This window comes from Salvelinus sp. IW2-2015, unplaced genomic scaffold (genome assembly GCF_002910315.2).
Source record: "Salvelinus sp. IW2-2015 unplaced genomic scaffold, ASM291031v2 Un_scaffold451, whole genome shotgun sequence".
Taxonomy (NCBI): domain Eukaryota; kingdom Metazoa; phylum Chordata; class Actinopteri; order Salmoniformes; family Salmonidae; genus Salvelinus; species Salvelinus sp. IW2-2015.
In genome coordinates, this window is record NW_019942555.1 from 511,240 (window position 1) to 521,969 (window position 10,730).

The following is a 10,730-nucleotide window of genomic DNA, read 5'->3' on the forward strand; positions in this document are numbered from 1 at the left end:
TAAACACCTACACTGAACACAACCCCATGAACTCTACAAAACCCCCTATACAATACAAACACCCTAGACTAGACAAAAACACACAAACATCCCCCATGTCACACCCTGACCTAACTAAAATAATAAAGAAAACAAAGATAACTAAGGCCAGGGCGTGACAGTGTGTGTGTGTGTAGTAGTCTCACTTGGTGGCTACAGAGTACTTTGTGCTGAAAAACAGACACATGAGGACAAACAATAGAAGATAATATCATTATTAGACTTTTACATGACCAGATCATTGTGAATTACTAAAGTATAATATCCCGTATAATAAATCATGATAACATTGGATAGATAGATACATGTGTAGCATGTGACAATAGCAGGATCATAACAAGGATAGCGTCACAAATGAATACATAAATACCACTTGAAGCTTCATTATGACTTGATCATTTGAATCAGCTGTGTAGTGCTAAGGCAAAAACAAAAATGTGCACCCCTTTGAGTCCCCAGGACCAGGACTGAGAACCGCTGCTCTTCATTGGGACCTCTTAATCTGCAGACAGGCTTTCACAGCTCTCTGTATCTGAGGACAGAAAACCTCACAAGAAATAGACTTCATTATACTCAAATTAGACAGCACTGAATATGATGTTCTCTGTCCTCACTTCTAAGGACTGGAACTACACAAAAGCACCTACTCTATCCAGAATAGCCTACTCTCTCACTTTGACAACTGGGCCTGCTATCCTTTCACCCTCCTCCATGGCTGTTAGGTAGCTACCTACACATGTATTTTACAGTGTTAAATATATCAACATAGCTAGCTAATATGAAGTTAGGTAGCTGGTCAAATGTAATTAACTTAGCTAGCTATCTATACAGTATGTAAACTAGGTAGAAACGTTAGCAGCTCATTTGAGTTTAAATGCACTGTAGCTAGTTACTGTAGCTAACAATACATTGTATTTTTTTTTTTTTTTTTAAATAGGTTTGAATAGGTTCTCCCAGCCATGTGGGCAATTGAAAACAGGGCAGCAAAGTTTGTTTGTCACCAGTGTCACGACTTCCGCCGAAGTCGGTCCCTCTCCTTGCACTGTAGCTAGTTACTGTAGCTAACAATACATCGTATTTATAAAAAAAAATTGAAATAGGTTTGAATAGGTTCTCCCAGCCATGTGGACGATTGAAAACAGGGCAGCAAAGTTCGTTTGTCACCAGTGTCACGACTTCCGCCGAAGTCGGTCCCTCTCCTTGTTCGGGTGGTGTTCGGCGGTCGACGTCACCGACCTTCTAGCCATCACTGATCCATTTTTCATTTTCCATTGGTTTTGTCTTGTCTTCCTTCACACCTGGTTCCAATCCCATCAATTACATGTTGTGTATTTAACCCTCTGTTTCCCCTCATGTCCTTGTCGGAGATTGTTTCATTGTATGTTTGTGTATTATGTGTTGGTGCGCTGATTAAACCACTCCGTTTATACCAAGTTTGCTTCTCCTGCGCCTGACTTCCCTGCCACCAACACGCACCCATTACAACCAGAGTGGTATAGAGCATATTACTATTTGCCTGTAAATAACCAGACCTTCAAACAAACTTGCTAAGCTGAATTCTTGACGCACAACGAATAGGCTGCCATATCCACTAGCGAGCCACTCAGGCGGAGAATGACACATTGAAGAGGGCGAGAAACGAGATGGGCATAACAATCCAGGCTATTTAACAAGTGGAAAGGGGGAAAAGTACTACTATTATTGACCCTGCATTATAATTATATAAAAGCCCCTTAGATATTCTGTGTTTCGACAGCTGGAGACATTTTGTTTTTCACAAGCGTACTGTAGCAGGCTGTGTATTCTGCAAACGTTTCTAGGATGGGCTATTAGCTGAACAACAGACTATTCAACCTTTGCTAAAGAATTGTCTAATAGCCGAGCTAGGTGTGAAAAAAAAAACTGATTGGGAGTGCCATAGGGTAGCGCGCAATTGTCCCAGTGTCATCCGGATTTGGCCGGGGTAGACCGTCATTGTAAATAAGAATTTGCTCTTACCTTTTTATTTTGTATTTATTTCACCTTTATTTAACCAGGTAGGCTAGTTGAGAACATGTTCATATTTGCAACTGCAACCGTGCCAAGATAAAGCAAAGCAGTTCGACACATACAACACCACAGAGTTACACATGGAATAAACAAACATACAATCAATAATACAGTAGAAAAATCTATATACAGCATGGGCAAATAAGGTAGGATAAGAGAGGTAAGGCAATAAATAGGCCATGGTGGCAAAGTAATTACAATATAGCAATTAAACACTGTAATGGTAGGATGCAAAGGAGCAAAATAAATAAAGGAGCAAAATAAATAAATACAGTATGGGGATGAGGTAGATTGGATGGGCTATTTACAGATGAGCTATGTACAGGTGCAGTGATCTGTGAACTGCTCTGACAGCTGGTGCTTAAAGCTAGAGAGGGAGGTAAGAGTCTCCAGCTTCAGAGATTTTTGCAGTTCATTCCAGTCATTGGCAGCAGAGAACTGGAAGGAGAGGCGGCCAAAGGAAGAATTGGCTTTGGGGGTGACCAGTGAGATATACCTGCTGGAGCGTGTGCTACAGGTGGGTGCTGCTATGGTGACCAGTGAGCTGAGATAAGGCGGGGCTTTACCTAGCAGAGACTTGTAGATGACCTGGAGCCAGTGGGTTTGGCGACGAGTATGAAGCGAGGGCCATCCAACGAGAGCATACAGGTCTATGGGGCTTTGGTGACAAAACGGATGGCACTGTGATAGACTACATCTAATTCGCTGAGTAGAGTGTTGGAGGATATTTTGTAAATGACATCGCCGAAGTCGAGAGCGGTAGGATGTTCAGTTTTACGAGGGTATGTTTGGCAGCATGAGTGAAGGATGCTTTGTTGCGAAATAGGAAGCCGATTCTAGATTTAATTTTGGATTGGAGATGTTTAATGTGAGTCTGGAAGGAGATTTTACAGTCTAACCAGACACTCGGTATTTGTAGTTGTCCACATATTCTAAGTCAGAACCGTCCAGAGTAGTGATGCTGGACGGGCGGGCAGGTGTGGGCAGCGATCGGTTGAAGAGCATGCATTTAGTTTTACTTGCATTTAAGAGCAGTTAGAGGGCACGGAAGTGGAGGTTAGTTAACACAGTGTCCAACAAAGGGCCAGAGGTATACAGAATGGTGTCGTCTGCGTAGAGGTGGATCAAAGAATCACCAGCAGCGAGAGCGACATCATTGATGTATACAGAGAAGAGTCGGCCCGAGAATTGAACCCTGTGGCACCCCCATAGAGACTGCCAGAGGTCCGGACAACAGGCTCTCCGATTTGACATCCTGAACTCTATGGAGAAGTAGTTGGTGAACCAAGCGAGGCAATCATTTGAGAAACCAAGGCTGTTGAGTCTGCCAATAAGAATGTTGTGATTGACAGAGTCGAAAGCCTTGGCCAGGTCGATGAATACGGCTGCACAGTAATGTCTCTTATCGATGGCGGTTATGATATCGTTTAGGACCTTGAGCGTGGCTGAGGTGCACCCATGACCAGCTCTGAAACCAGATTGCATAGCGGAGAAATTACGGTGAGATTCGAAATGGTCGGTAATCTGTTTTGTTAACATGGCTTTTCACAAGACTTAGAAAGGCAGGGTAGAATAGATATAGGTCTGTAGCAGTTTGGGTCTAGAGTGTCTCCCCCTTTGAAGAGGGGGATGACCGCGGCAGCTTTCCAATCTATTGGAATCTCAGACGATACAAAAGAGAGGTTGAACAGGCTAGTAATATATATATACATATATATATATATAGCCTTCTGTGGATGTCTATTTCAGCACAGTTTTGCGCTGCTCTGAGACAAGCATGGAGATGTCACGCTCGTCGTCCTCCTCATCTGAGGAGGATAAGTTTGAAGGATCGGAGGACCAATATGCAACGTGGTAAGTGTTCATCTTGATATTTATTAACACAGATAACACTTAACGAAACTATACATAAAATAACAAACAACGAACGTGAAGCTATAGAATAATAGTGCTGACACAAAACACTACACGTAGACAATCACCCACAACCCACAATGACAAAACAGGCTACCTAAATATGGTTCCCAATCAGAGACAACGACTAACACCTGCCTCTGATTGAGAACCATATCAGGCCAAACACAGAAACAGACAAACTAGACATACAACATAGAATGCCCACTCAGATCACACCCTGACCAAACAAAACATAGAAACATACAAAGCAAACTATGGTCAGGGCGTGACAGGAGAAACAGACATTTTCAATTATATTCCATGAAATTCTTAAGATATATGTGTTGACTGAATATAAGCAAGTGATGTCTGCTAAATAATCAAGTTAGGTTTCTCCAGAAATAAATCCTTCAAAACAACAAACTGGCTATATTTACAAATGAGTGAGAATGTCTCACCCCATGTTCAAGAATTGCCTTTTTCTCGCTCACTCTAGGTTAAATGAAAACGAAATCTCCAAAATATCGTTACTTTTAAACAGATTATTATTATTCATTAATTTACAATTATATAAAAGCCCCTTAGATATTATCAGATATTCACACAGATCCTAATGGAAAAGGGCCCTTAGATATTAATTTAGAATCCTCCAATCCTCTAAATGTAATTATTGGCAGAGAGTCATGTCATTGAAAAAAATATTTGTAGATATACTGTAGGCCTATAATAGGCAAAATGAGTATTAGTTACTCTACAATTAGGGTGTGGAAATGTTATGCCCCTTAAATATTAATTTAGAATCCTCCAATCCTCTTATGCTGTAGCTTACTCCCGACCGTCATGTTGTACAGCGCAAGGGTTTCGTTTTTCTCAGAATAGAAACACCATAATATTAATCAAATTAATAAAGGCAAATTTCTTCAAATCAATCCCATGTACTATGTTATTACAAAAAGGTTTTCAATTCTCTAGTAATGCCAATATGGGAGGCTATCAAATGCTTCTCAAAGATGCCCTCTGGTGTTCAAACTAGCACTAACTTGCATGAACGTAAAAAATGGCTGACAATTAAATAACGTGCCTTAGAATGCTGCAGCAGCCCGCAAGATGTGCTGCAGTATGACGCAACTTTTAAAAGAGGAACCACTGTACTTTTTACCATTCCACTAATTCCGCTCCAGAGTTTACCACGAGCCCATTCTCCCCAATTAAGGCGCCTCCAACCTCCTGTGATATATATATACTGAACAAAAATGTAAACGCTACATGCAACAATTTCAAAGACTTTACTGAGTTACAGTTCATATAAGGAAATCAGTCAATTTAAATAAATTAGACCTTAACCAATGGATTTCACATGACTGGGCTGGGGTGCAGCTATGGATGGGCCTTGGAGGGCATAGGCCAACCCAATTGGCAGCCAGACTCACCCACTGGGGAGCCAGGCTCAGCCAATCAGGATTAGTTTTTCTACACACAAATATTCCTCAGCACACCCTGGTAATGGGCTAGCGTGGTTACACATGGTCTGCGGTTGTGAGGCCGGTTGGATGTACTGCCAAATTCTCTAAAACGACATTGTGTCAATAAAGAACATGTAGGTAGGAGGGGTTATGGTGATGTTTGTGTACACAAAAGCTACAGTACATTTGGAAAGTATTCTGACCCCTTTACTTTTTCCATATTTTGTTATAGCCTTATTTTAAAATTGATTAAATCGTTTTTCTCTCATCAATCTACACACTACCCCATCATGACAAAGCAAAATCAGGTTTAGAATTTTTTTGCAAATTTATAAAATGAAAAAATTTAAAGTATTCAGACCCTTTACCCAGTACTTTGTTGATGCACCTTTGGCAGCGATTACATCCTCAAGTCTTCTTGGGTATGACGCTACAAGCTTGGCACACCTGTATTTGGGAAGTTTCTCCTATTATTCTCTGCAGATCCTCTCAAACTCTGTCAGATTAGATGGGAAGTGTCGCTGCACTGCTATTTTCAGATCTTTCCAGAGATGTTCAGGTTCAAGTCCGGGCTCTGGCTGGGCCACTCAAGGACATTCAGAGACTTGTCCCGAAGCCACTCCTGCATTGTCCTGAGTGTGTGCTTAGGGTCATTGTCCTGTTGGAAGGTGAACCTTGCCCCAGTCTGAGGTCCTGCGCTCTCTGGAGCAGGATTTCATCAAGAGTCTCTTTCTGCACTTTGCTCCGTTCATCTTTCCCTCGATCCTGACTAGTCTCCCTGTACCTGCCGCTGAAAAATATCCCCACAGCATGATGCTGCCACCACCGTGCTTCACTGTAGGGATGGTGCCAGGTTTCCTCCAGACGTTACGCTTGGCATTCAGGCCAAACAGTTCAATCTTGGTTTCATCAGACCAGAGAAACTTATTTCTCATGGTCTGAGAGTCTTTTATGTGCCTTTTGGCAAACTCCAAGCAGGCTGTCATGTGCCTTTTACTGAGGAGTGGCTTCCGTCTGGCCACTCTACCGTAAAGGCATGATTGGTGGAATGCTGCAGAGTTGGTTGTCCTTCTGGAAGGTTCTTCCATCTCCACAGAGAAACTCTGGAGCTCTGCCAAGGTGACCATCGGTTTCTTGTTCACCTCCCTGACCAAGGCCCTTCTCCCCTGTTTGGCCGGGCGGCCAGCTCTAGGAAGAGTCTTGGTGGTTCCAAACTTCTTCCATTTAAGAATGATGGAGGCCACTGTGTTCTTGGGGACCTTCAATGCTGCAAAAAGGTTTTGGGTACCAGATCTGTGCCAGATCTGTGCCTCGACACAATTCTGTCTCGGCACTCTACGGACAATTCCTTTGACCTCATGGCCTGTTTTTTTGCTCTGACATGCACTGTCAACTGTGGGACCTTATATAGACAGGTGTGTCATGTCCAATCAATTGAATTTACCACAGGTGTACACCAATCAAGTTATCAAGGATGATCAATGGAAACAGGATATACCTGAGCTCAATTTTGAGTCTCATAGCAAAGGGTCTGAATACTTATTTTTTATAAATTAACAAAATTGACCAACAACATCTACAGAAGAGTGAATAACAGCGACTATAGCAATCTACCTACACCATGAGGGGAGGAGGAGGATTTATGTTGGTAGCAAGTAAGCAAATGTCCTCTTCATTTGAATTCTAAGCAGGCAGTTCACATGGATGTCTAAAGTATATTTAATCCATTTTCGAATAAGGCTGTAACGTATCAAAATGTGGAAAAAGTCAAGGGGTCTGAATACTTTGAACAACGAACACATAAGATGATACGAAAAGCTATGCAAACACAACTTACTAATATTTTTTTAGACATTTTCTTCAGTACGATATTATTATTATTATTTATTTGTTTTACCTTTTATTTTGACAGAGAAGTGAAACACATAGAGATGGAAAAAAAGTGAGTGTGTATGTGGCGTGCTGATACGATGTTGTCAGATGCTGCTGTTGTGGTGCGATATGGTAATGTGACTGAACTTTCACACAGATAAGGATAAGATAAGCACACCTCTGGCCTGCTCGCCTCCCTACCTCTGAGGAAGTACAGTTCCCGCTCAGCCCAGTCAAAACTGTTCGCTGCTCTGGCACCCCAATGGTGGAACAAACTCCCTCACGACGCCAGGTCAGCGGAGTCAATCACCACCTTCCGGAGACACCTGAAACCCCACCTCTTTAAGGAATACCTAGGATAGGATAAAGTAATCCTTCTAACCCCCCCCCCCCCTTAAAAGAGTTAGATGCACTATTGTAAAGTGGTTGTTCCACTGGATATCATAAGGTGAATGCACCAATTTGTAAGTCGCTCTGGATAAGAGCGTCTGCTAAATGACTTAAATGTAAATGTAATAAGGGGTGTATATTCACTGGAAACCAAACGGAAGCAAACGGGGAGGGACTAACGTGAACTTTTCCAATAAGAAACGCTCGCTTTCGTTGCGATTCCAGGATCGCTAGATCTGCACTATCGTCTAAACTCGATGTGCATTCCAGGAAATAAATACACTCATGTCCCCAGTGGACCGGCTCCTACATAAAGCATCCTCCATTCAGGCTGCAAAGGCATCGTCTTCCTCCTTAAAGATGCACTTTGCAGAAATCGCGCAGCCATTTCCTGGTTGCTAAAATTCAAATAGATTACACTATATTTGCTTGTTTTGTAACATACTGAAATTAGTCAGAATCATTGTACTGTGTAAACCGCAGTGAAAATATATTTTCCATAACCAAAAGTATTGAATTTGAAGCTAGCGCACATACGGTAGTAGGAAAATGTATGCACTCACTACTTACTGTAAGTTGGAAAAGAGCTTCTGCTAAATGTAAAATACAACAGATCTATCGTTTCTTAGACTTGGTTTCAATAATATTGACAGATCTATAACATGTGAATTTTGTCAGGTCAACCAAAAAGTTACATATTGTAGCTTTAGTGGAGAAGGTGGAAAAATATTCCTCTCACTTTCAGATTTTGTGTATCATCAGAAAGTAACTATCATTCCTAGGCATTAGCCACTCTAGCATCATGGTGCAAATTGGTGCAAATCGTGTTTTACAAAGAATGTATGCATATCGCAATTAAAGTTAAGGAGGAAAATGCTGCTTTTGCTGAGGAGTATTTTTGTAATGTATTTTTTTCTCTCAATCTGATTGGATGGGCCTGGCAGTGTTTAGTTTGCATATAACCTGCTCATTCCACTCCCTCATATCCTAATTTGTACCACCCATAAGTGAAAAGCCTACATGCCAAATATAGACAATATAGTGTGTTCCCTACAGGTTACAGAGAAAGCAGAAGTGCTGAGCTATCTGTTTAGACTACAGTCTTACCCACCTCACTCACTGCCTACCTACCTACTAACAGGTTATGGAAAATGTGCTTGTGGAGTAGGTTGCCTCAAGGAGAAATCCCCCATTGCTATATCAAAGATAATCAAACAAAAGCAATATTGTAAGTACTACAGTAATGTATACAAAAATACAATAGTGTATACTACAGTCTGCAAAAACACTACAGTAATACAACTACAGACTGCAGGGAACTACAGTAATTACTAGTATATAATATTTTTTTAGTACAGTATTTATACTATAGTAAACTATAAATACCACAGTATGCTACAGTATTCACTGTAGTGTTTTTGAAGACTTTGGTCCTGTTAATACTACAGTAAAGTCCCCCCAAAAAATTACAGTAAATATTATAGTATTTATTCCATAGACACAAAACAGACGCGTGTGCAACTATGGGGCAAAACAGAATGGGTTGGCTTACATGTAAACTATATTTCGTCTCCAATATTTATTGAAAACATATATACATTTGCACTATGAACACTTGTTTTTTCTCAAATACATCGTTTCAGTTGTTGGTTAGCTAGCGAATGTTTGCCATATTAGAATAGACACGTCAAAACACATCAAAACAAGACATGGTACACTACTAAAAGTATGTGGACACCTGCTTGTCGAACATTCCAAAATCATGGGCATTAATTTGGAGTTGGTCCCCCCCCCCCTTTGCTGCTATAACAGCTTCCACTCTTCTGTGAAAGCTTTCCACTAGATGTTGGAACATTGCTGCGGGGACTTGCTTCCATTCAGTGACAAGCGCATTAGTAAGGTCGGGCACTGATGTTTGGCGATTAGGCATGGCTTGCAGTTGCCGTTCCAATTCATCCCAAAGGTGTTTGATGGGCTTGAGGTCAGGGCTCTGTATAGGTCAGTCAAGTTCTTCTACACCGATCACGACAAACCATTTCTGTACGGACCTCGCTTTGTGCACAGGGGCATTTTCATGCTGAAACAGGAAAGGGCCTTCCCCAAACTGTTGCCACAAAGATGGAAGCACAGAATCGTCTAGAATGTCATTGTATACTGTAGCATTAATATTTCCCTTCACTGGAACGAAGGGGCCTTGCCCGAACCATGAAAAACAGCCATAGACCATTATTCCTCCTCCACCAAACTTTACAGTTGCCACTGCATTCAGGCAGGTAGCGTTCTCCTGGCATCCGCCAAACCCAGATTTGTCCGTTGGCCTGCCAGACGGTGAACCGTGATTCATCACTCTAGAGAACGTGTTTCCACTGCTAGGGAGTCCAATTGTGGTGAGCTTAACACCACTCCAGCCGACGCTTAGCATTGCGCATGGCTGCTTGGCCATGGAAACCCATTTCAAGAAAGTCCCGACAAACAGTTATTGTGCTTTTGCCTCCAGAGGCAGTTTGGAACTTGGTAGTAGTGTTGCAACCGAGGACAGACAATTTTCATGCGCTTCAGCGCTCAGCGGTCCCGTTCTGTGAGCTTGTTTGGTCTACCACTTTGAGGCTGAGCCGTTGTTGCTCCTAGACAACTGACTTGTAAAGGTGGCATCCCATGACAGTGCCACATGGAAAGTCATTGAGCGCTTCAGTAAGGCCATTCTACTGTCAATGTTTGTCTATGGAGATTGCATGGCTGTGTGCTCGATTTTTATACACCTGTCAGCAACGGGTGTAGCTGAAATAGCCGAATTCACTAATTTGAAGGGGTGTCTAGTAGAGGTCGACCGATTAACCGGAATGGCCGATTAATTAGGGCCGGTTTTCAAGTTTTCATAACAATCTGTATTTTTGGACACCTTTATTTAACTAGGCAAGTCAGTTAAGAACACATTCTTATTTTCAATGACTGCCTAGGAACGGAGGGTTAACTGCCGCCTTGTTCAGGGGCAGAACGACAGATTTTTACCTTGTCAGCTAG